This window comes from Ambystoma mexicanum, chromosome 4q, assembly GCF_040938575.1.
Source record: "Ambystoma mexicanum isolate Mex_15411 chromosome 4q, UKY_AmexF1_1, whole genome shotgun sequence".
In the NCBI taxonomy this organism is placed as follows: domain Eukaryota; kingdom Metazoa; phylum Chordata; class Amphibia; order Caudata; family Ambystomatidae; genus Ambystoma; species Ambystoma mexicanum.
Window position 1 is genome coordinate 1,228,618,561 of NC_090928.1, and position 27,031 is coordinate 1,228,645,591.

A 27,031-nucleotide genomic window follows, 5' to 3' on the forward strand; every position below is an offset into this window, starting at 1 on the left:
GCCTCTGTCAGACACAACTTCTTTAGAGAAGCCAACCCTAGTAATGATGCCGAGTAAAGCTTTTGCGACTGACTTGGCAGTCACAGTCTTCAATGGGATGGGCTCAGGATATCTGATAGCATGGTCGACCAATACCAGGATAAACCTATTGCCTGAGGATGTTTGGGGGTCAAGGGAACCAACTATGTCAATCCCTACCCTCTCGAATGGTACTCCCACAACTGGGAGTGATACCAATGGAGCTTGGATTGTTCAACCACTCTTACCAGATAACTGGCAGGAGGCACAACTCCTGCAGTGACTTTCTACTTGCACCCCCAACGTTGGCCAGTAGAAGTGCATGGATAACCTTTGCTTGGTCCTCTTAATGCCAAGGGGACCAGCAAGGGGCACTTCATGTGCCAGCTGCAGGAGGAAGGGTCTTACAGCAAGGGGAACCACCAACCTCCTATGGTCTCCTTCTGTAGACTCTGTGGGCTCAAGATACAGGAGTCCACCTTCCCAATAAATCTGATGCTTCCCAGGAGGTTCACCCTCAAGCTGGGAGCAGGCCTGTCTCCTTAGGCCTTCCAGAGATGGGCACTCACGTTGGCCTTTACTGAATTCTTCCCTGTCAGGACCACCTTCTACTAACAAATCGTTTAGTTCAGGATGGTCATTGGGGTCAAATACTTCAGGCATCACCACCTCCTCGTCAGGTCCGGGTGATTGACCAACTATCTCCAACGCAGCGGTAGGCGAGTTAGGGGGAATATTCTCTTTCCCTCTTCTTGGATTCTTAACTCCTTTAGCCTTGGGTTTCCCCTTTGGCTGGGGCAGGGCATTGGTCTTGGCCAATGCTGCCCTCGTTTGAGACCCTGTGCAGGGTCTGTCAGCAGTATCTCCCACAAGCCCTAAAGCTCTGAGATCATTGCCCAACAAGACCTTTCTTGGGACACTCCTCTGAATGCTCACTGGAATCCTGACTCCTGTACCATTGATAGTAAGATTTACAGGTATTACTGGGAACAACATGAGAGGTGGGCCGTCAGCCAACTTAGTGGGCATCAGAGTAGCTCTGGCAACTTCCTCTGAGCCTACCAAGGTAGAATCCACTACAGTGCGACTGCACCCACTATCCCTAAGAGCTGTAGTATCTACTCCATTGATCAGCACACTTTCTTTAAAGTAGTGCTTGGTGTTATCTGGAATCCTAGCATAAGCCTCTGTGACTTTAGGCTCCCAGGAACCCAGGGAAACTAAAACTACCTCAGCTTCTATCCCACTGGGGAAGGAGTCTGAGGAGAAGGATGCTCCGGTAATCTCTTCTTCCTTCTAGGAGGAGAAGGCCAGATTAGCAGAGTGGACCCCCAAGGTTTTGACCTTACATCTGGGATCCCCCTTCACGTGGTCAGTTGCTCCACAAGCAAAACAATATCCATTGGTCTGTTTACATAGGGGAGGTTTATTATAACCAGAGTTCTGTTTTGGAGGCTGGCCTCCACTACCCTGTGAGTTTTCTTGTGTCTTAGCCTTATTTTTCTCTTTGGTGCCCTTTTGGGAAGAAGATTTATCAGTTTCCCACCCTCCTTATCTTTGGACTTTTCCCCTTCCTCCTGCTTACCAGGATGAGTCTTGTCCTTATGGGACACTTGATGTGACACCCATACATCTTCTGCAATGGCAAGCTTCTTAGGATCTATCTCCTTTGAATCTGACAAATGCTGCTTAAGCTCAGGGGAAGAAGATGCAAAAATATGTTCCAGCATGACAAGACTTATCATACCTTCAAAGGTAGAAACCTTATAACCTTCGACCCAGCCAGTCAAGTTTTTTAAGGATTCATTTACATAAGATACCCAAGTACAACCTTCTTTTTTCTTATACTCTCTGAATCTTTTTAAGTATTGGGCAGGAGTCTTTCCAAACTTTAAAATGAGAGTCTGCTTCAACATTGCAAAATCTGCTCTCTCAGCTTTCGACATTTCCATAATGGCACTGCAGCCAGAATGGGGCAGTCTGCTAAGTAACCAGGCAATTTTATCAGCATTGTCAACTTGTTGAACTTCACATGCATACTCAATGTATTCAGCCAGTCCATAATGTCATTCTTTTCCTCATACACACTGAGCAGATCTTTTGGAAATCTTGGATGAGAGGAGGCCCCAGACCCATGTCCAGGTCCCTTGGATCCATTGGCAACTTGAAGCTTGGCCAGTTCCAACTGGTGATCCCTGTCTTTCTGTTTTCCTGCCTGTTCTATCTTTAGTTTGGCCATATTGAACTCAAGCTCCTTCTGCCTAAACAGCAGCTCTTGCTTCTTGAATTCAAGCATGACCTCCCCATCAGCACTGGCAGAGGAAACATTGGACATTTCATCCTCCCTGTCTTCATGGTCGCTGTGGATCAGTGCAGCGGCAGAACTGTCAGTTCTACCAGTGAGAGCAGCCCCACCTCCTTCCGCACTGTCCTCCGAAGCTATAGCGCTAAGAGGAGCTTCTTGCCACGCCATGATTCTTTGGATCATTTCCATTTCGGTGCCTTGAGAGGAGACACCTCTATCAGCACACATCTTTTCAATGTTTCGGATTTAGAAGCATTTAAAGTTAACAAGGTACTTGTTTCCATATTGTTAGATAGGACTATAGCCTTTAAAAAGTTATACTACGAAAATTCACTATGTGTCCTGGTAGGAATAACTTGAAATGCCTTTGCTCGTGCGCAACACTGGATACCTTCAGTCGTATCCCACCGCTGTACACCAATTTGTTAAGATGGATTTCTGAACTCTGAACTGGAGGGGCAGAGGTTCAGAAGGCCAGCCTAGTTTCTTGGAACAGGGTAACCTCTCGACAAGCCAGACCAATCAGGAAAGCGATGGAGGCAGTCAAGACTAAGGGCCTCATTACACGGTAGGCGGTAAGATACTACCCTTACCGTCATGGCGCTATTAACGTGTCTGCCTTGGCAAGAGAACGCTAATTGCGTGCCATTACGAGTACGCGGACACGTGCATAGCGCCATGCTGGTAATGACCCTACCGCCATGCCACTAAAGACCCCGTAAAGACCCTTAGCGGCACTGATGAAAGCGCTGATAGCACTTCCGACCTCCAGCGTCACGCAAATATGGTGACCGCCATTAGCGGTCACCATAAAATTGCGGAAACAGAAATAGCGTCATAGCACAGGAACGGGAAAGAGCACGGCGGCCATCTTTAAAAACACAATCCATTGCCATCCTCTGCCCCCAGGACCTGCATCCACACCTGTGCCATACCAAACCGTCCAGGATCCCCTGACAATGCCCAAGGCAATTAAAAAAGGAGCGGATCGGCAGTGGAAGGAGAAATTCACTAACGAGGAGCTCATCATGCTCACGGAGACGCTTGCTGCAAACGCGAATGTTGTCTTCGCGAATGACATGCGGTGTGAGACCTTGATACAAAAAAAGGCCATCTGGGAAGAGGTGGCCCAGAAAGTCAGTGCGGTGGGCACCACCACCCGCACCGTGAAAGACTGCAGGAAGCGGTGGGACGATCTCCGCCTCTTTGTCCGCAACATACTGGCTGCCAATCGTAACCTGGCCATGGCCACAGGAGGTGGTGGAGATTCACCCATCAAACCTAGGGAGTGGGAGGAGACCTGCTCGAGCACCATTGGTGTTGAATCTATAGAGGGAGTCGGCGACATGGAGCTTGGTGCGCCCACAACATCAGATGGAGGTGAGTGTCCACATAAAACAATGCACTGTGAAAGGTGAGGTACCCCCCAAATCTGAGCCCTGAATCAGCTCATGGATGCAGCCACAAACATACATGCACACAACCCTGCCCATGTGAGTGACACACCCCAACACACACACATGCACGCATCACCACAGACACGTGCCACCCAGACCCATACATGAATGACCCACCCGAAAGTCGCATGACCTGAATACCCACTGATGAAGTCACAATGCATAGAACAGCATGATGAACAACATCTGCATGAAGCACGTTGACCCATCACCAATGCCATCTCCCTCTTTGTCCCCCACAGGCTCACAGACCGACAGCGATGAGCAGGACACTGCAACACAGGCTCCCCCTGCCAAGAAACAAGCCAGAGCAAAGGAGCCAGGGAACAGAACACCGCCAGCACATCAAGGGGCACAGGGAGGAGTGCGCTCCTGCCACGGGGCAAACACAGCAAGCCACCAACGTCACCAAGACGTGAAGCTACGGCAGCAACAATCGCTGCACCCACTGCAGTGATCCCCCCAACACAGGAACCACCCACGGAGGGCACACTGTCTGCTGCCAACAGTTCAATTGGCGAGGCAGCAGCCACCGCACCACTGTCCGATGTGGAGGACACCTGTGACTTGGGCATGCAAGAGCACACCCCCAGCCCTCCCCAATCCAGAGAAGCAAGCCCACGGCTGCCATCGCTAGCCAGCAGCCATGCCCAGTCTGGCGATGAAACCATGGCAGGGTGCTGGAGCCCACAGGTGCCCTCACCCGATAGCCTACCCATATATCAAGGTGTGGCACCTACCCCACGAGCAGTTCACAGTGGCCATGACCTGGCCACCATCAGACAGCGGCAGGAGGAGATCACAGCGCTGGTTGGCCAGCATGTCGATGAGGCAGCCCGTCTGAGGGAGGAGTACAGGGAGAATGCAAGGGAGACGAGACAGGGCATGGAAGCCTGCACCAACAGGCTCTGTGAGGAGATGGCACAACTGAGGCAGGTCCTCACCCGCATAGCGGACGATATGGACAGATAGTACCCCCCCCACCACAAGAACAACCAGGCACATCCTCCTCTGCCAGCTCAAGGCATACGAGCCCCCTGCGCTGCTCCTTGCGCACCATGATGCGCACACCCTCCCAACCCCCTAATGGTGGTGGTCGGGATGGGAAGTAGGGCCAGCCCGATGTAGCTGGCACATGTACAGCAAGACTGCAACGTTGTACCAGCCACACATGGGGGTATAGTGGGGGGAGGAGGGAAAGGGTGTTTTGGGAGTGTTGTGGGGGGTGGGGGAAAGGGTGTTTTGGGAGTGTTGTGGGGGTGGGGGGAAAGGGTGTTTTGGGAGTGTTGTAGGGGTTGGGGGGAAAGGGTGTTTTGGGAGTGTTGTGGGGGGAGGGGGGAAAGGGTGTTTTGGGAGTGTTGTGGGGGAGAGAGGGGAAAGGGTGGTTGCATAGTTGGGGCCGTGCACTTCTTCTTCTCAAAACATATTAAACACACTAGTGACAAGTTAAAACACAGGCTTGGACTCCATCATTGTGTATGTGAGATTTATTGGGGGACAGGGCCCATTGTGCGCTTCACCACAAAACCCAGTGCACAAATACCCACACCTATCCTACAGAGTTGAACCATGTGATTCAGAATATTTGGTTGATCAGATGCTGACGCACATCGCGTCCCTCCTGGGCATCGCCTCTTGCATGACCTGCAGGCCGTCTCCTCCCTCCTCATCCCCATCATCATCCTCATCAGGTGATAGCATTTCAACGTCAGGGGCATTGGCACATTCCGTCTGATACACATATTGTGCAGCATGACACATGCCATGGTGATCTTGGCCACCTTCTCATGGCCGTACAGGAGAGCTCCACCCGACCTGCTGAGGCACCGGAACCGTGTCTTCAAAAGGCCAATTATCTGCTCAATTATGACACGGGTACGGGTATGTGCACGATTGTATTCCTCTTTGTGCCTGTTCTGTGGGTTCCGTACAGGGGTAAGGAGCCACCTCTTCAGGGGATAGCCGGCATCACCTGCATGGGTGGAACAATGGGGACTTGTTACTGTTCACATCAAGTGCAACCTGTACATATCACACAAATCAACTTTGCATTGTGATTGGCATCCACGGATCCCAGCATGCATGGAGACGATATGTGTAACTGCAATGAGTGAGGGTGAGCTAGTCCCTACAAGTGGACATGCACCATGCATGCCTCCGGCAGTTATTGCCATGTCCTGGGTGAGGACAGGTCTTAGGTGTTCCTGGGCCAGGCAAATTTGGTACCACACTGCTATTGCACTGCCATTCTGAAATTGATGTCGCCATGCTGTGAAGCCTCACTTCAGTAGTGGTCTACGGGTGTGGGTCAGTACAATGGCTACAGGTGATCCCTTTGCATGCACTCAAGGGTGCATAGCTGTAGTGATGTTGGTCAGCGCACATTTTCATTCGGCATATTGGCGCCATGTTGCTGATTTGTGTCATATGGGGTATGGTATGATGTGCAATGTGCATGTGGATAGATTGGTCATGTTTGCCATCTCGGATTGTTTTCAATGTTGTGCAGTTTCAAAATTGCATGTGGTTTTGTTTCTGGTCCATTATGGCCTGCCTTGGTGGACATTGGCGTACATCTGTATGTCCATTTGTTCTACGGACGACAGTCCACACCCAGTTGGAGTATGCATCTCTTCCCCCAATCTCACCCCACATCACACTGCCATGTGCTTGCCCTGCTACTCACCAAGTAGCCACGAACGTTGTCCGGCATGTCGCTCCATGTAGCATGGTATTGTTGAGTTCCGCAGGACCATTGAATCATGGGTTGATCCTGGGTATCGGGCACAACAATGTGTGATTATCTTGTTTGATTCACATACCATTTGGACATTGATGGAGCGGAATTGCTTTCTGTTTCGGTAGACTGCTTCATTATGATGTGGGACCACCAATTCCACATGGGTACAGTCGATGGCCCGGATGCAACTTGGGATGCCTGCCAGTGAATAGAAGCCAACTTTGGTGTTGGAGATCTCCTGGGCAGTCCGTGGCAGGGATATGGGTTCACTTGTGTGCTTCAGGAGGGCATCGAGCACCTGGGTCAGCGTGCGTGAGAATACTGGTTGTGAGATGCCATGCATCTGCCCTACTGTATGCTGGTAGGTGCCTGTGGCCAGGAAGTGGAGCACAGTTGCCACCTTCAGTAGAGGGGGGATGGCAGTACGGATGTCTATGAGGCCCACAATGTCATCATGTATCATGTCCATGATGCTGGTGATGGTATCCCGGTCCAGACAGTACAGGGTGTGTATCTGCTCAGGTTGAATGGAGTGGCTCGAATCCTGGGGATTGCTGGCTGCCTCTGTGGTGTTACTAGGTGCCCTGGTGGGGCTTGCTGTGCCTGTCTCACCCTCCTCCTCCTCCTGCGTCTCCTCTGTGCTGCCTGTTGTTGTTGGTGCTGCAATGCAATCATGTCCTCCAGGCCATGTAATGCTGCTAGTATTGAAACCATCTTTGTGTGGGAAGGGGTGTGGGAAGGGGTGTGGTGTGCTCCTTTTGTGCTGCCCCAGTCTCCATTGCCTCCACCTCTGCTGATTGTGTCCACCTGTGGCAGGTGGGAACACTGCTCATTTCTCTTAACGGGTGGTTCGCGATGCCGGTATTTGCGCCATGCCGGTTTTGGCTTTTTGCGGCTATTCCATGCCGCTATTGGCATGTCCGCATGGCTTGTGATGGTGTGCTATTACCGCCATGCCGCTATTTACGAGTTGAAGGGTCGCGTGCCCGCGGACTAGCCGCTATTAGTGACACCGTTCATAGCGGTGCCGCTAATAGCGGTTATCCGGGTCGTAATTTGCATGGGTATTCCCTTACCGGTATCGTTAATCCCTTACCGCAATCCGTGTAATGAGGCCCTAGGTCTCAAGAGGGGTGAGGGTGATGGAAAGACCTCAATGAGCACACAAAGCAAGGACACTTACAAATTACTCCAGACAGGTGTTATATTAAAAATATAGACACATTTATTGCAAGGCCTTTGTAACATCAACCATAGCAAAGAATCACAATAATACGAAAGTAAACCAACACATCACAATCAATACAATATATATACAAGACCGAGGGGTCTAAGGAGATAGGAGCACGAAATATGTAGACCACCTATATGGGGAGGAAAACAGGCAGTGCAAGTAATTATTAGACCCAGTTCGACATCTGAAATACACCTAACTAGGAGGAAGTCCGAGCCCTATGAAGAGAGGAGCCTTATGCTCAAAAGCATCTGCACACGCTGGTGCCAATGGACAAAACAGGGCCTCTTCAAGGATATCAGGCAGTTCAGGAAGGTGAATGAAGCGATGCAGAACAAGTCCCCCACTACTCCAGCAAGGCCTCCACTTGTGGGCAGAGGCAGGGTGAGAGTGCGGGATAGAGACGCTATTTCGCAACAGTGGTAGAAAAGAAACAGGCTCCTGCGCGAGGGGCCACTGGTTGGGGTATGGACTACTCACCGGTCCCCGACGCAGGCAGACCCAGTCTTCTCCAGTTCAGTTCTCGTTGCTGGCAGGTTCAGCTGCGATCATCAGGACGTCTCGACACTGTGTAGATTCTGTGTAGCAGGATGCATGGTCGAGGGTGTCCCAAATGCAGCGGATGTGCACAGGTTGTTACCGCAGCAGGGCAACACGGCAACTGCGTTTACTCTGGTCCGGGCGCACTCGTCTCACTTCTGACCTGGAAATGCCAAGTGTACGAAATTTGGTGTGAGGGTGCCGTGGACGCAGAGCAAGCAGTAGACCAAGTTTCAAGGGCTTCCCCGAAACGGTGGCGGTGACAGAGCAAAGCGTCCTGCGTAAACTGGTCAGCCACTGGTTGGCCCAGGGACACTTCCGAAGAGGCTTACTTGCAGGGTTTGATGAAGGTGCCGGGAACAGTTGATCCCACAATTCCAATGGGTCGAAGCGCCTTCGCAGACCTTCTAGGACGATCAGATGCAGAGGGGTAACGCAGGACGACAGCGGCTCAGGGTGCCAAACCTTCAGCGGGTCACCAGCGGTTCCTCGACTCAGCTTCTTGTTGCAGGATACTTGGCCCCTTATCCCTTGTTCGGTGTGAACTCAGGAGATCAACATGGTAGTGGTGTTTTCAGCTTATCCAAAGTTCCCTTCGCGCCAAAACGGAGAGGACCCAATGGGAGATCTGCTCACAAACACTCACACTATACGTGGACTTATCACGGACCACGGTGGTCCTAGGCATTCCGGCCATTCTAGACTCTCTGGCACCCAGGATGTGTATTGGGAACAGACATCCCAGCCCACATCCTGGAGGCACACACAAGGCATGCAGAAGCCCGCGAAAGCTTTGGGCTTTCGCGGGAAAGTGCATGACTACATAAGGACGGCCCGGGTCGGCTAGACCTGGGACAAGGTGAAGGGGCACGATGGTCAGCGGACAGGACAAAGAACCTCGTGGCATGGCCATTTTGGGAGCCAGGCCACCTATTTGTGCCAAACGCGGTAAGCGCGGATAACATGGCAAAAAAGGGTTCAAAACACAAGAGAAATGATAGCTGCCACCAGTCCTGTCTGTGACACATTTGCACAGTTCATAATAAGTCCAGCGAGAGTGGCTAGGGCCTTTGGAATGACTAGAGACCCAAGAGCGCGGTAAAGTAAGTTACAGTGCACTCTTGTTTCATGTTGCACAAAAGCTGCAACATGAGGAAAGGACTAAGTGAAACAAAGTCTCCCAGTACTGACTGTTTTAAGGGCATGTCAGTTTCCCCATATGAATTGAGTGAAAGCCCAGAGGAGTGCGGCGGAAGGTTGCGATCCTCTGGCAAAGTCTAGATCAGGGTGTAAAACAACAGCAAAAAGTTTGGGGGTTCCCACATGGAGGGAAAATTTCATACAATTATGAAATCTTTCCCAACAGACAGTGAAGACAGACTTCATGGGAAAATAGCAGCGTAGACTACCGTAGACTGCTCAAAACTAAGTGGTACAAACTCCACGTACCGCTTCGCGTTGGACCCTGAGCTCTTCAGGGCCAGCCTCCAGCCAGCGACAGTGAAGACAGACTTCATGGGAAAATAGCAGCGTAGACTGCCGTAGACTGCTCAAAACTCAGTGGTACAAACTCTGCGTACCGCTTCGCGTTGGACCCTGAGCTCTTCAGGGCCAGCCTCCAGCCAGCGACAGTGAAGACAGACTTCACTGGAAAATAGCACATACCTTATGCAAAAGGTGAAGGACCTTAAAATAAAAGTATAGGAACAGTAAAATTTAATTTTAGAAAAGTAGAGGAGCACCGCTCCCAACCGCTCCCGTCCACTTCGACCACTGCATGAAGGCATCCAAGAATCTCTGATCGTGCCCTACCACTCCACCCCCGCCTTCCTGCGTTATCACAACCCATGGCTTGATATTGTGCCCTGGCAGCGATAAAAATGAAACATGTGTATAACTGCACATTTTCCATGTTCCTGTAGTGACACCTTGAGACCATCCGTTTTTTTCCCGTTGCATGATGGGACGTGTACCGCTCGCAATTGTATGTTTGCATATCACTCTGTCTTGCTTCCTAAAATGCTGGCAATTTTATGTGTGCTTGAACTTTAACTTGGGGCTTTTTATAATCTGTTGCCACACGGATTTGCTTGCTTTCCAGGGCTCCTATAAAAACTTAAATATAGTTGTTTTTCTAAAACTGCTCCAGATTGGATTGCTTGCCTTTCAGGGCTGCTTTTGAAACTAATTTCTAGGTGTTTTTCTAAACCTGAGCTGCCTGCATGTTGTGCTGTCTGAATTACAAACCTAAGTACCTCAATTGCCTGTTGCCCTGCTTTCATGAAATTCCACATTTGGTTATATGTAAAATGTGTTGTCCTCCTCATGTATGCTTGAACTTCCTTGTCTGGGCAGCATTTGTAATTCCTTTGTCCTCACTTCATTCTTATCTAAAGTACCAGTTTCATCTGCTCCTTTGTGGCTGCTAGGCCGCCTGGTGATTTTTGCTGTGCACTGTGCAGTTCACTGTCTCTCTCCTTCCCTGTAATACTATTTCAGCCTCCCTCTCCTATGGTGCTATCCATATCCCCCATCTATTCTAAGTGCTTCTCTATCACCTATTCCCCCAATCTCTCATCGCCTGGAAGGAAAAAATTTAAGAAGGCTCTCCTGGTCTCTAACCCTGGTCTGCTTGTTGCTGACACCTATGTCAATGCTTCCTCCAGGCAGACTATCACTGACATTCTCTTTGTTGTTCCCTCTCTGGACCTATGGACTTCCCATATGGTCTCTGTCCTCACCCTTTTCTCTTCCTCACCCATTAATGGTGGAACTGGATGGGAAGTGCTCTTTGCATACTTCTCATCATCCAGGTGTTTCATCAATGTCTACCAGACCAGCACTATGATGGCCCAGGGATCTCAGCCCAACATCCTACTTCCTGACAGGCGCCTTCTGACTTTCTTCAACTTCCTCCCCTCTCCTGCCATTCCCCTGCACCACCACACCCTGGAAATCCTTTAAAGGGGGCAACCAGCTTGACTCAGCTACCCTCAATTCTCGCTTTGCTGTCAAACACTCCTTTGACATCTGTCACCTCCTTGAAGAATTTGACCTTAACATCCTCAGGCTCACAGAGACGTGGTTCAATGCCAGCTCTGTCACTGTTTTTTACACTCTTCTTCCTGAGGGCTATAATATCCTCTCCAAGTCCAGACCTAACCGGCCTGGAGGGAGCAAGGCCCTTGTCTTCCCGAATTGGATCCCTGCTTCTATCATTCCTATTAAATCCTACTCTTGTTTGCAAGGTTAGCATCTCTCATACTCTATCACTCTCGCTACAATCTGAAGGCCCCCTGGACTGGTCTCCATCTTCCTATCCGAGTGGGCCGACTTCATCTCCTCTCTCTTTACTTCTACCTCTAAGCTTCTCCTCCTTGGAGACTTCAATGTTCACCTTGATTCCCCCAGTTCAGATGAAGGCACGCCTCTGCACGCTCACACCAGAAAAAATACTGCCCGCTAGGCCCAAGACATTCTTGCAAGGATACCAAGTATTTATTTCTACAAAAATAATGCATCAGCAAAGAACTCTGCTGCCACGGCACGTTCAGTTTGCATGTGCGGTACATTATAAGCACAAACAGCGTCATTAATGACGTCATCATATATAGTACAATTTGACAATATTTTGTTCATGTGGGGGCTGCTGGGCTCATCATCCGCGATGAGCTGACCCACAGATAATTAGCTACTCTGACACACAAGGTTATTCTTACAATTGTAACAATGCACCTATCAGATACAGGGATGGGTTCAGGGGAGAGCTGAGATCACCCTAACTCACACACACTTCACTCATTTGCAGAAAGATCAGCAACCTCTAAGGTCCACCACCTTAGTTTTAGGCTATAATTCTGATGCCACCCTGTACCTCACTGCACAAATCACATGACTCATTCCTGAAGGCATGATAGCCTTGCCGTAGTGATCGATCGAGGGGTGTAAACATTTTACGGTCATTGGTCTGGGTTTGGATGGTGCTGTGGCATGCGGGGTTCCTGGGATGAAAGCATGGCAAAGTTGTATTTGTCATGTAGGGATTGTTGGGGGCTGGAAGACCTTGCTATCTGTTCTGTGGGATGGTACTGCCAAGAGGTGCTCTGATCCCTTCTCATGACCTTGCAGGGCACATTCTTCTCAGAGCGTGAGGGCCCATCACTTTCTGAACAACGAAAGAGGTTCCAGATCTCTCAGACCTGGCCATGGTGGAGGTGCTGTTTGCGCTCATGCAAGGAGCCTAATGCTAACAAAATACTGTTCGCTGCACTTTGGCTTAACTTCTATGATGGTTGCTGCTTGCCACGATGGCGTTTGCACCTGCATCTACCATATAGCATGCATTGCATGCACTAAGTTGATCACACACCCCCCTTCCCTCGGCTCCCTGGATGTGGTCTATTGTTTGGTATCATCTAGAGGGGTAGTAAGACCCTCTCTCCTTCCCAAATTTACCCTGTTCATTAATCCTAAATTAACAAACTCCCCTGTGGTGTCACTGGCAACTAACTTCCAATATATGTTCTCTTCCCTCCGCTTCACCCTATCTAATCTTTCTGCTTCCAGGTATGGTGTTGACCCATCCTTTGGTAACCATGCTCTGCAAAGATCTCCTATACTTGCTCCAGACTGGGTATATTTTTCTGTGTTACATGTCATATAAATACAACCCCATCCCCAGCTAAATCTTTCCAGTGTTCTGTGTAATTCTCTGGGTCTGGTGGATGTGTGGGAATGGTGCCACAGAGGTACAAGGGGTGGTAAATTTCTACCATGTGGGGTTTGTTGGGGTGGTCTGTCTGGGTACCGTTCTCTATGGTACTTATTGGAAAGTGCTTTGGTTATCCCCCAATTGAGACCATCATCATTGTGCTACTGGGCACTGTTTTGGCACAACACCGGAGTCCCATTTGGCATGCGCAAAAAATCACCAAAATAAAGACGATGATGGGTACCCGCATCTTCACGATCCACCCATCCATGATGAAGCTCAAGAAAAAGTTAGATTGAACCGGTCTTCATATTGTATTCCTGCTTCTTTCTTCATGCACACTCTCGGGTTGTGCACAGCTTCCATTATATGTGACAGGGAACCATTCTCAGCATCTCCGGGAGGCACGAATGTGGAGCATGAGTCCCCAATTCTTTTGCACACTCCTCCCTCCATGGCAGTTAGCATATCGAGGACATAGCGGTTCTGCATTGTCATCAGCCTCAGGGTGCAGAGTTCCCCCTTTCTGAAGTTGAACCCTTGTTCGGTGTCGTAAACCAGCTGTATTATTAGTTCCCAGCAGACAATCGGCAGCCATTTAGGGTTGGCCACAGCTTGCACACCAGGTAATAGCAGTGAGGCAAAAAAAGTCTCTGCTTTGGTGAAGAGGCGGTATTCAACTTTCCTCGAGCAAGTTTGAAGAGTCCTTGGACAGATAGTGTCATGATCTTCCAAAAGATCAGGACTTGCCCGACTCCCTTGGAAGCAGACCCATAACCCCAGTTCCGAGTGCCAGCAAGTCCCAATTGGGACCTTTTGGACCCTGTCCTGGCGCCAGTGGCACCAGGCTCATAAAGATGCCCAGTCCCAGCGCTGGAAGCGCCGGGCTCATAATGCTTGGGTGGACTTATCTGCAGCAGACCATGCTGCTTACTTACCTGCCAGTTGAACCCCTGATCCTCTTCTGTTTGGGACTACTTTTCCTGTTGGGTGGGGCAGGAGCCACTCCCTAGGTTCAGAACACTGGAACTCTTCTGGAAAGCAGGAACTCTTTTCTTACCTAGGCGTGGCTGTGGAAGGAGACACCTAAGCACTACAGGAGGCTATTTAAACCACACCCGATGGATGAATCTTGCTTTGTGTTATTCTGCATTCTCTGCAGCAGAACGCTCATCGTGTCTTATGCTTCTGATCCTGGGCCTAAGGGAACAAAGGCTTACCATCCTGGAATCCAGTCTTCAGCAGCACCTGTAAAGACAAAGAAAGAACAGGTTAGCACTACGGTCTTCAGTGGCAGCGCATCTCTTACCTGGTCCATCGGCTGTCACCAACGCCTTGCGCTGCATTCCGGCATCTGAAAGACAAAGGCTTACCTACTCTTCGCATGCTCCGGAGGTCTTCGCACTGCATTCCGGCATCTGAAAGACAAAAGCTTACCAGCTCTTCGCACGCTCCAGAGGCCTTCGGCGCTGCATCCCGCATCTGAAAGACAAAAGAAGGTGCGTTTAAAGACATTGGGCAACTTTATTACTCACGTGCCATTACTCCTTCCCACGCCGAATCCAGTGGGTATTCCAGCACCCTTCAGCTTCTCTAAAGCTCCGAACTTGTACCTGCAAGATAAAAGGGACAGTTAGTGCGCATCGTGAAGCAGGCTACAAGCGCTTACTTACGTGCTTCCAGGCGCTTCTATTCCTCACGCGGGTTCGATCCTCAACTCTCATCAGCCCGCCATCCGCCATCGCCAGAACCCTGCAAAACAAGAGATATCATTACAAAAGACTTTTAAGACATTTGAAGTGCCCAGAACTTACCGTTCGTGCAGTTAACGACGGACAGCAGTCCTCTGAGGTCAAGAGGCCTGCACCCTTATCCAGTGAAGAAACTGGTTACGGCACCCTGCCCCGAGGCAGATGGAGAGCTCGGCGTTCACTTACCTAAGGTGAGGGCGTTAACCTTTGGGGTTCTACAGGAGAAGAGAAAGGGAAGAGGAGAGAGGCACCCAATAACCCCAGTTCATTAATCCCATATTTTCTATCTGCAGACATCTTACTCTTCGAGTCAGACATACAGTGCACAGAGGTCCAGCCCAAAGAGCCAACCGTGTGTTACACATCACCTTTGAAGATGCGGCATTCACCCAGTCAAGACCGGCCCCTCTGCGGGAATCAGGTGAGCGTTACAGAACACAAAGCCTACCGCAAAAACTCCCACCCAGGCGCTATGGAAACCTCGGATACCGACCAGGTAGCCCAGTTACTTGGGGAACTAAGAGCAGAAGTGCATGCAGCCCGTCAGGAAACGAATGCTCTAAGAAGGGAACTGATTATTTCCAAGGAGCGAACAGACGATCTCGCTAGACAATTGCTACAGTCACAAGCCGGACAAACTCCGTTACCCGCATCAGGGGCAAATCTTCCTTCAACATCCTCTACGAACCCAGTGCAGATCAACCTACCTGGGAATGTACCTCTGGCTCCGCCCGAACGATTTTCTGGTGACCCAAAGAGGTTTGCAGTATTTATTAATCAGTGCCGGTTGCACTTCTTATGCCGGCCAGCAGCCTTTCCAACTGATCAAGCTAAGGTAGCTTTCGTGCTTTCGTACCTTAGTGGCAATGCGGCAGACTGGTCGATCCCTCTAGTTAATCAAGATGATCCGGTTCTCCATGATTTTCAAGCTTTTCAGCTCAGTATGGAAAAACTGTTTGCAAGACATTCACAGGGGCAGGCCTTGGACAATGAGCTCCTTTCATTGCGACAGGGTAATCAAGACCTTTTGGCTTATATTGCGTCTTTCAACAGACTGATAGTGGAAACTCGATGGCCTGAGGACAAAAGGATTACGCTGTTTTATAGAGGTCTACGTGGAGAGCTCAAAGATGTGTTAGCCCAAGTAGTGAATCCCCCGCAAGACTGTTCGGACTATATTGACTTAGTCGTTCAAATTGACCACAGACTGCAGAACAGGAAGGCCGATCGTTCCAAGTTTGATGCTCGAGTATTTTCCAAACCACCAACTCCTACCAAAGGAGTAGACTCCGGGGAACCCATGCAAATAGGGGGCCTGAAAGGACCACTAACACAAAAGGAGCGGGAAAGGAGAAAACAGCTGCAATTATGCCTCTATTGCGGAAACCCGGGGCACTTTCTTCGAGACTGTCCGGTGAAACCAGCCAAGAAGGCAGTAGGAGCTGCAGTTACCAGGGTCACAAACTCTGAGCAGGGAAACGACCTCGCCCGACAAGAATAGAGGTCCTCTTGCCGAGCGTTAAAACCAGTTCAGTGACCTCGCATTTCGTGATACCTATGGTCCTCATTAGCCCTGTACATCCGGATCGATTACATGCGATTGAAGCTTACGTCGACAGCGGTGCCATCGGCAATTATGTGGATCATGAAATGGTTTTGAGGATGAATCTGACTCTTTGTCCAAAGGCTGTAAAGGACGTCATTACTACGGTGGATGGTACGGAGATAGCCTCCGGACCAGTAACGCATACCACCCAAGAAGTGACGCTAGTAAGTCAAGATGGACACCATGAGAAGATCGTGTTCGATGTGATAAAGGCCCCTCAGTTCCAGATTATTCTAGGAATTCCTTGGTTAGAGAAGCACAATCCTCAGATCGATTGGCGAGCAAGAACGGTTCAGTTTCCAGAATGTGTCTCTACTTGTCACCCTCGACCTGGTGTTGCACTGGCAGCAATTTCCTCGGAGGCTCCCCAGTTACCTCCTGAATACCTAGAATTCCAAGATGTTTTCCGGAAGGATCAGGCTAACTCTCTACCTCCTCATAGGTCTTATGACTGCCAGATAGACCTGATACCTGGATCTACTCCTCCTTGTAGTAGAATTTATGCCCTCACCGAGCCTGAGATTCTTCACCTCCGACAATACCTGGATCAATACCTAGCAAATGGGTTTATTCGTCCTTCCAAGTCCCCTGCTTCCTCAGCTTTGTTCTTCGTTCCAAAAAAAGAAGGGGACCTTAGAACTTGTATAGATTATCGCGCCCTGAACCAGATCACCGTTAAGAATAGATATCCGTTACCTTTGATCCCTGAACTCCTGGACCAAGTCAGAAAAGCATGCATATATACAAAGCTGGATCTTAGAGGAGCCTACCACTTGGTACGAGTAAAAGAGGGCGATGAATATCAGGTCATGCCCTTCGGACTTTGCAATGCCCCGGCCGCCTTTCAATATTTTATGAACGATGTCCTCAGAGAGCTCATAGATGTGTGTGTTGTTGTTTACATTGACGACATCCTCGTTTATTCTTCATCGGAAACTGAACATCGGAAACACGTGAAAATGGTCCTCGAGAGATTGCGTCAACACAAACTTTTCGCTAAATTGGAAAAATGTGTTTTCAACGTGACTGAAGTTGAATTCTTGGGATTCATATTATCACCTAGCGGAGTGCGTATGGATTCAAAGAAGGTCGATGCAATTCTCAAATGGCCATCGCCATCCTCCGTAAAAGGTGTTCAAAGCATGTTAGGCTTCGCTAACTTTTACCGCAGGTTTATCCCCGAATTCTCTCGAATAGTCCAGCCCATCACCACCTTGTTAAAGAAAAACAAACGTTTTGAATGGTCTACCGAGGCGGAACAAGCTTTCCAGAATTTGAAGACTAGATTTATCTCTGCACCGATCTTAAAACATCCTCGCCCAGAACTCCCCTACATCGTTGAAACTGATGCTTCGAGCCTTGCCATGGGGGCAGTTCTATCACAAAAGGACCCAGTAACCAATCAGTTGCATCCCGTGGCATTTTGGTCCCGCAAATTCTCGCCTCCTGAAATCAATTACACTATTACTGATAAGGAACTTCTAGCTATCAAGTCCGCCTTTAAGGCTTGGCGGCATTATCTTCTGGGGGCCCGACACACCGTAACTGTGATTACAGATCACCGAAACCTGCATTCTACAATCACCCAAGCCTTTAAGGAAGCCGTTTCTCACCTTCAAAGGGCTAAAGAACAATACAAGAAAGGAGCAAACCAACATCGGAAGGAAGCCCCCCAATATCAAGTAGGAGATCAAGTCTGGTTATCCACCAAATATCTACCTCTAAAAGGACCACGCACATTCAACCCAAGATACCTTGGTCCCTATTCCATCACTACCATAGTAAATCCAGTAGCGGTCAAGTTGGACTTGCCCCCTCACATGAAGATACATCCGGTCTTCCACGTCTCTCTATTAAAACCCGTGCAACCTCAAACCCGACTAACTACATCTCCAAAACCTATTCTAGTTGATGGAGAACTCGAGTTTGAAGTCAAAAGCATCCTGGATTCCAAGATCTCCAAATCTAAACTATTTTACCTGATTGACTGGAAAGGCTACGGTCCCCAAGAAAGATCCTGGGAACCTGCAGAATATGTCCACGCGCCTCATCTAATCAAAAGATTTCATCGAACATTTCCTAACAAGCCCAAACCCCCGGAGAAGCCCGGTTTGGGAGGGGCCTTGAGGGGGGGTGCTGTCATGATCTCTGCTTCCAAAAGATCAGGACTTGCCCGACTCCCTTGGAAGCAGACCCATAACCCCGGTTCCGAGTGCCAGCCAGTCCCAATTGGGACCTTTTGGACCCTGTCCTGGCGCCAGTGGCACCAGGCTCATAAAGATGCCCAGTCCCAGCGCTGGAAGCGCCGGGCTTATAATGCTTGGGTGGACTTACCTGCAGCAGACCATGCTGCTTACTTACCTGCCAGTTGAACCCCTGATCCTCTTCTGTTTGGGACTACTTTTCCTGTTGTGTGGGGCAGGAGCCACTCCCTAGGTTCAGAACACTGGAACTCTTCTGGAAAGCAGGAACTCTTTTCTTACCTAGGCGTGGCTGTGGAAGGAGACACCTAAGCACTACAGGAGGCTATTTAAACCACACCCGATGGATGAATCTTGCTTTGTGTTATTCTGCATTCTCTGCAGCAGAACGCTCATCGTGTCTTCTGCTTCTGATCCTGGGCCTAAGGGAACAAAGGCTTACCATCCTGGAATCCAGTCTTCAGCAGCACCTGTAAAGACAAAGAAAGAACAGGTTAGCACTACGGTCTTCAGTGGCAGCGCATCTCTTACCTGGTCCATCGGCTGTCACCAACGCCTTGCGCTGCATTCCGGCATCTGAAAGACAAAGGCTTACCTACTCTTCGCATGCTCCGGAGGTCTTCGCACTGCATTCCGGCATCTGAAAGACAAAAGCTTACCAGCTCTTCGCACGCTCCAGAGGCCTTCGGCGCTGCATCCCGCATCTGAAAGACAAAAGAAGGTGCGTTTAAAGACATTGGGCAACTTTATTACTCACGTGCCATTACTCCTTCCCACGCCGAATCCAGTGGGCATTCCAGCACCCTTCAGCTTCTCTAAAGCTCCGAACTTGTCCCTGCAAGATAAAAGGGACAGTTAGTGCGCATCGTGAAGCAGGCTACAAGCGCTTACTTACGTGCTTCCAGGCGCTTCTATTCCTCACGCGGGTTCGATCCTCAACTCTCATCAGCCCGCCATCCGCCATCGCCAGAACCCTGCAAAACAAGAGATATCATTACAAAAGACTTTTAAGACATTTGAAGTGCCCAGAACTTACCGTTCGTGCAGTTAACGACGGACAGCAGTCCTCTGAGGTCAAGAGGCCTGCACCCTTATCCAGTGAAGAAACTGGTTACGGCACCCTGCCCCGAGGCAGATGGAGAGCTCGGCGTTCACTCACCTAAGGTGAGGGCGTTAACCTTTGGGGTTCTACAGGAGAAGAGAAAGGGAAGAGGAGAGAGGCACCCAATAACCCCAGTTCATTAATCCCATATTTTCTATCTGCAGACATCTTACTCTTCGAGTCAGACATACAGTGCACAGAGGTCCAGCCCAAAGAGCCAACCGTGTGTTACACATCACCTTTGAAGATACGGCATTCACCCAGTCAAGACCGGCGCCTCTGCGGGAATCAGGTGAGCGTTACAGATAGTTTGCTCTTTTTTTCGTTTGCCTACTCTCAACTAAATGCCCTTGTCGAAGCCAACAATCTCCTAGACCCCGCCCAATCAGGTTTCAGATCATGTCACGGAACCGAAACCACCCTAACCGCGATCTGGGATGACCTTAAAATGACAGCAGACTCCGCGGGATGCGCCGCACTAATCCTTCTCGACCTATCGGCCGCCTTTGACACGATCAATCAGTGAATCCTCCTAGAGCACCTCCACTCCCTAGGAATTCGTGGAACCGCTCTTACATGTATAGCTTCATTCCTCAAAGACAGGCACCAAATAACGACACTCTCCAGCTTCACCTCCCAAGCCCGACCAGTTGACACGGGAGTCCCACAAGGAGCATGTCTATCCGCCCTCCTGTTCAATCTCTACCTGATCACCCTCCCACCAATAATTCGTTCACACATCCTGTGTTACAACTACGCTGACGACACTCAACTAATTATAAAATTCCTGAACTCAAAACCCAACTCCCGACCTGACCTGGCATCCTGCCTCCTTAACATAGAACTCTGGATGACCCAAAGCCACCTCTTGTTAAACCCCTCCAAAACAGAAATCGTGGTTTGCGGCAACTCCGTTCTTCTTCCACACCCACTTCCCTGGCCACCTGCCATGGGCAACTCACTGACACCCTCCAACACAGTGAAAAATCTTGGATGCACCCTGGACTCTGACCTAACACTCTCCCGCCAAGTCAACAATCTCTCAAAGTGCTGCCACCACCACCTTAAAACCCTTAGGCGCATCTTTCCATATCTCTCATTTCCCAACAGACTCTCCGCGGTCCAATCAATCGTTATATCAAGACTGGACTACGCAAACCCCCTATACCTCGGAATCCATGCCTACCAACTGAATTAACTCCAAAGGGCACTAAACGCGGCGGCTACATTGCTACTTGCGCTCGGTCCAAGACACCACGTATCCCCAGCCCTTAAGACACTGCACTGGCTTGCAGTAGCCCGTAGGGTGGCTTTCAAAACCTTATGCCTCTCCCATCGAGCACTGCATAAAACTGGACCTCAATATCTTCAAGACAAGCTAATACCTTATCATTCCACTCGCACCCTAAGATCAAGCTCAGCCGGCCTCCTAGTAATTCCTAAGACAAACTCAGCCAGGTTAGGCGGATCATCATTCTCAGCCCTGGCCCCAACCCTGTGGAACTCGCTCCCACCCCACATCCGCCTAACTGAGGATTTAACGCCCTTCCGCAAACTACTGAAAACCTGGCTCTTCCCCTAAAACCAACCGGTTTTCCAAACTAACATCATCTCAATAACACCGTCCCAACAAACTACCTGAAGCGAGAAATTGACAGCTAATAAACTTGAATGTAAATGTCATGCATGCTGGACGCTACGCTCGTAGGACAGCTAGACCGTTCTACTCCAAATGGAGGCTATTCGATACGTTACCGGGAAAACGACGTTTGCACTTTTCACGTCGCTAACTTCACGTGACTTTTGCTTCGTCACGTGAACTACGGTATTACGTATTTAAGCAGCGTAGTAACTTCACTCGCTGCTTCTGATCGTCTCTATTGGCGTTGTGTAGCTGAACCTCTGATCTACATCCTGGCTGAATCCTACAGCTACTTTTGGGCCTTCGATAGCGTGTGTTCCGCCACACGCTGATTCCTGGAGCTATCCCTTCGCGTGTAAAATCCACACGCGCTCTTTGTCTTCAAGTGCGGCTGGCCAAGGCTGCGTGAATCCTGCCCGCGTGTAAAGTCCACACGCGCTCTTTGTCTTCACACGCGGCTGGCCAAGGCTGCGTGAATCCTGCCCGCATGTAAAATCCACACGCGCTCTTTGTCTTCAAGTGCGGCTGGCCAAGGCTGCGTGAATCCTGCCCGCGTGTAAAATCCACACGCGCTCTTCGTCTACACACGCGGCTGGCCAAGGCTGCGTGAATCCTGCCCGCGTGTAATATCCACACGCGCTCTTTATCTTCACACGCGGCTGGCCAAGGCTGCGTGAATCCTGCCCGCGTGTAAAGTCCACACGCGCTCTTTGTCTTCAAGTGCGGCTGGCCAAGGCTGCGTGAATCCTGCCCGCGTGTAAAATCCACACGCGCTCTTCGTCTACACACGCGGCTGGCCAAGGCTGCGTGAATCCTGCCCGCGTGTAAAATCCACACGCGCTCTTTATCTTCACACGCGGCTGGCCAAGGCTGCGTGAATCCTGCCCGCGTGTAAAGTCCACACGCGCTCTTTGTCTTCACACGCGGCTGGCCAAGGCTGCGTGAATCCTGCCCGCGTGTACAATCCACACGCGCACGTTGTCTTCAAACGCTATTTTCTTCTAACTCCTGCATCTGTGGAATTAACAGAAGGATTGATCCCTAAAGTGGGAAGGAAGCCTTTCAAGGATTATTGGAAGTGACTTTGAACTGAACTTTGGACGCTATCCTGTGGTGAATTCAACCCGTATCTAGCGTGAGCCTCGTTCCGTTCGGGATAAGTCTCCCTTACTAATTTTCCCTTCCCTGTCGTTTGTTCATTTCAAATCCATCAAGAGACTTCTGGATTATTCTACCCAGAGATACAGGTCAGTGTGATCATTCCTGTCATTATCTAATTCATCATACTCAGGTTGGAACAGTTATTCATGATACTTTAACTTGTCCTAGGCTGGATTACTGTACCTTACCCACGCCCTTTCCAGTGATCCATCGCTCTGCCTGTTTTATCAGCCAGAGGGTTGTATCATTTGGAAGGTCTTTGTTGACTTCACGACTATCAAATCGGGTGAACAGGGATCCGGAAGACCCTACCTCCTGTATCCTTTTGAGTATTGTATCCTTTTCAGTTGATACTTTGGTACATTCTGACAGAATCAGAAGCCATGGAGGGTACGGATCCTTTAACTGTTTTGACACAGTTGATCAACGATTTGAGAAATGAAATGGTTACTGCACAGGACATGTTACGGCACCGTATGGACGTTATGCAAGACGCCCTACATGGTAGTCCTCAGGGAGCACAGGCGCCGATGGCTACTGCATCAGGATCGGGGAGTACGGCACCCCCACAGGAAACTATTAATGTGGTTATGCCCACTCAGTTTCCCTTGGCCCCTCCGGAAAGGTTCACGGGTGATCCCAAAACCTACAGAACCTTTGTAAATCAGTGCCGGCTCCATTTTCTTTGCCGTCCTACGTCTTTTCCTGATCTAACCACAAAAGCAGCCTTCGTGCTTTCCCATTTAGGGGGCACAGCTGCTGCTTGGGCTAACCCTTTGTTGGAAACTAATAGCCCTTTGTTGTACGATTGTGACGATCTCTTGACTGCTATGAGTAAAGTCTTTGACATGCGTTACTCTACTCAAGCCACCGATTTAGAGTTGCTTAACCTACAACAGGGCAGCCAACCCCTTATGTCTTACGTTGCCCGGTTCAATCAACTGACGGCGGAAACCCAATGGCCTGACAGCAAGAAAACGGCTGTCTTTTACAAGGGTCTTTCTGAAGAACTGAAAGACGCCTTATCTACAGTTCCTGTGGTTCCTACGGGTTTCCCAGAGCTGCTCGATTTGGTTCTACAAATCGACGCCCGAAGGAATGCTCGAAAGGGAGAGAAAAAGCCCTTCATGCCGGTCTCGGGGCGGTCAGAGACACCAGCAGTCATCTCTAACGACCCTGAACCCATGCAGATAGGCGCCGTGAGAGGCCGATTGTCCAATGCAGAACGGGAGAAACGAAGAAAAAACCACTTATGTATGTACTGTGGGTCTTCCGAGCATTTATTGGCAACATGTCCTAAAAAACCCATCAAGCATGCGGGAAACGCCAAAACTCGACATTAGCAGGAGTCCCTATGTCGAGTGTTTCATCGGACTCCGGTACCATTCCTAAACATGCGCCTGTAGTAGTTCAGGTGACGTTGCATTGTGAGGAGCGAGAAGTGGTTTCCAAGGCCATGGTTGATTCTGGAGCCACCAGCAATTATATAGACATCACTTATGCCAAGAACTGTTCCTTACCCCTTGTAAACAAAAAAAGACCTGAAACGGTGAACACCGTGGACGGATCTGTTCTGATTTCTGGTATGGTAACCCAGGAGACGGTACCTGTTCAGATGACGTTATCAAATAACCATTCAGAAGAAATCATCTTCGATGTTATTGCTGCTCCGCAGTACGAGATCATACTTGGTCTTGCATGGTTAACCCTTCACAATCCTGCTGTTGACTGGGTTTCGGGATCGCTCCAATATCCTTCGACTCATTGCAATGAACATTGCTTTACCAGTCAGGAGGTGTCGAATAAACAACACATATTGGCCTCTATGGTGGAGGAATCTGTTATCAGCGTTGTACATCAATGCGACAATATCATACCTTGCGAATACGCTGATTATGCTGATGTCTTTGATAAAGGCCAGGCAGAACAATTACCTCCTCATCGACAGTACGACTGTCCTATCGAATTGATTCCTGGTGCCAAAATTCCTACAGGCCGTGTTTATTCTTTAACACCTAAAGAAGATGTCGTGTTAAAAGAATACATTGACAAAGCGCTAGCAACGGGCTTTATACGGCCCTCGCAATCTCCTGCTGCATCTCCTCTATTCTTTGTTCCTAAGAAAGAGGGAGACCTCAGACCATGCATTGATTACAGGGCACTTAATGACATCACCATCAAAAACCAATACCCCTTACCACTAATAAACGTTCTGTTGGATCAGTTAGGCACTTCCAGTTATTTCACCAAATTGGACTTGCGAGGTGCATACAATTTGGTTCGCATTCGTGAAGGCGACGAATGGAAGACCGCTTTTAAGACACGGTATGGTCTTTACGAATATTTGGTGATGCCTTTTGGTCTGTGCAATGCTCCCGCCACATTTCAATTCTTCATGAATGATATATTCAGAGACATAATGGACCAATTTGTGGTGGTCTATCTGGACGACATTTTGATCTACTCATCGTCTTTATCGGAACACGTCGGACATGTTTCTACAGTCCTACAAAGACTCAGGGAGAACCATCTTTATGTGAAAGCTGAAAAATGTGTCTTTCATTCACAGGAAGTGGAATTCCTTGGTTACGACATTACCAATCTAGGTGCTCGAATGAGTCGTTCCAAGGTAAAGGCCGTCTTGAATTGGCCGATTCCATATAACGTCAAGTCACTACAGTCTTTCTTGGGCTTTGCGAATTTCTATCGCAGATTTATCCATTCCTTTTCCAAAACAGTAGCTCCTTTGACGGCTTTAACTAGTTCCAAAACACCTTTCTGTTGGAACCAACATGCCCAAGCAGCATTTGAAAAGCTGAAGGAAGCATTTACCACTGCACCCGTGCTTCAACATCCGGATCCTGATCGCCAGTTTATCGTTGAAGCGGATGCATCCAGTGTCGCTATTGGCGCAGTGCTCTCACAAGTTTGCACAGAAACCAAGGAGGAACACCCAGTGGCTTTCTTCTCTCGTAAACTCACCTCATATGAACGAAACTACACCGTTACTGAGCGGGAACTACTGGCTATCAAAGACGCTTTCCGAGAATGGCGTCATCATCTTCTTGGAGCCAAACAACAGGTGTTAGTGTACTCTGACCATAGAAATCTCCAAGCATTCAAATCCATGAAATGCCTTACGGCCCGTCAGGCCAGATGGCATGTCTTTTTTGCCCAATACGATTTCCGGGTCACCTATCGTCCTGCCCGAGAACATGTTAAGTCGGACGCTTTGTCCCGTATGAGTAAAGAGGCGCAGGAAGAAAAACAAGTACAGATCCAGCTGTTGGCAGATCATGTGATTTGTAGTTGTTCGGTTCAACCATCCCTAAAAACCGAAATACAAGAGTGGGTAAAAAATAATCCACAAGTAGTCCAGGATATGAATCTGGACGTGCATAACGGTTTACCTTTCACACAAGGAGTACTTTATCTACCAACTCCTTCAATGCGGAATAAAGCCCTCAAATGGAATCATGATTCCTTGATTGCAGCCCATCCTGGACGGAAGAAAACACTGGACCTGCTCAAAAGGTGGTGCTGGTGGCCATCCATGGCAAAAGACGTTATAAACTATGTATCTTCTTGTTCTGTATGTATCCAATGTAAGAATACTCCTGGTAAACCAGTGGGCTTACTCCAATCCCTGCCTGTCCCTAACAAACCATGGGACATGATATCTATGGACTTTGTGGTAGAACTCCCCCCAAATCAGGGATATGATACCCTATGGGTCGTAGTGGATTATTTCACTAAATTGGCTCTGTTTATTCCCTGTATTGGTTTACCAACTGCTACTGTTCTGGCTGAACTATTCATCCAACATATATTTCGTTTCTTTGGTCTACCATCAATAATCATTACTGACAGGGGCTCGCAGTTTGCGTCACGCTTTTGGAGAGCTTTAACATCTGCATTACTAATTGATGATAGAATGTCCAGCGCTTATCATCCTCAAACCGACGGACAGACTGAAAGGGTCAATTGTACTATGGAACAATATCTGCGGTGTCTGTGTTTGCAATACCAATCGGATTGGCTCACGGTACTGCCGGCGGCTGAATTCGCCTATAACAACTCTTATCATAGTGCCATAGGCACTTCACCGTTCTATGCTCTCTATGGACAACACCCCCGATCAATACCTCTGGATTCCGGTCTATCCCTGGACACGCCTGCCGCAGGCCGTACTCTTCGTGATCTGAAGAGACTACAAAGAAAGGTGAAGCAGCAATTGGAGCAGGCTAAACGACGTGACAAGTTCTATGCCGATGCTCATCGGGTATCCGCACCTGTCTATAAGGCTGGGATGAAAGTCTGGCTATCCACTAAGAACTTAAGAATTCCAGGCAAAAAGAAATTGTTGCCTAGATACATCGGTCCGTATGTAGTGCTCCATGTTCTTAATCCTGCTGCTGTACGTCTGGCTTTGCCACAACGATGGCGGGTGCATCCTGTATTCCACGTCTCGCTCATTAAGCCATTCTCTGACACTACTAGACTGCCTGTACGGCCTGTTGCTATTTCTGTGCGGGGTTCTGATGAATACGAGGTACAAGACAT

General features: G+C 49.2%; 1 protein-coding gene across 1 annotated transcript in view; it reads right to left on the reverse strand.

Annotated features, from left to right (window-relative positions):
• The window catches only part of LOC138468296 (beta-1,3-galactosyltransferase 2-like), a 574,221-nt gene that overhangs the window by 290,483 nt on the left and 256,707 nt on the right, over positions 1 to 27,031 (reverse strand). The window lies entirely within an intron of this gene.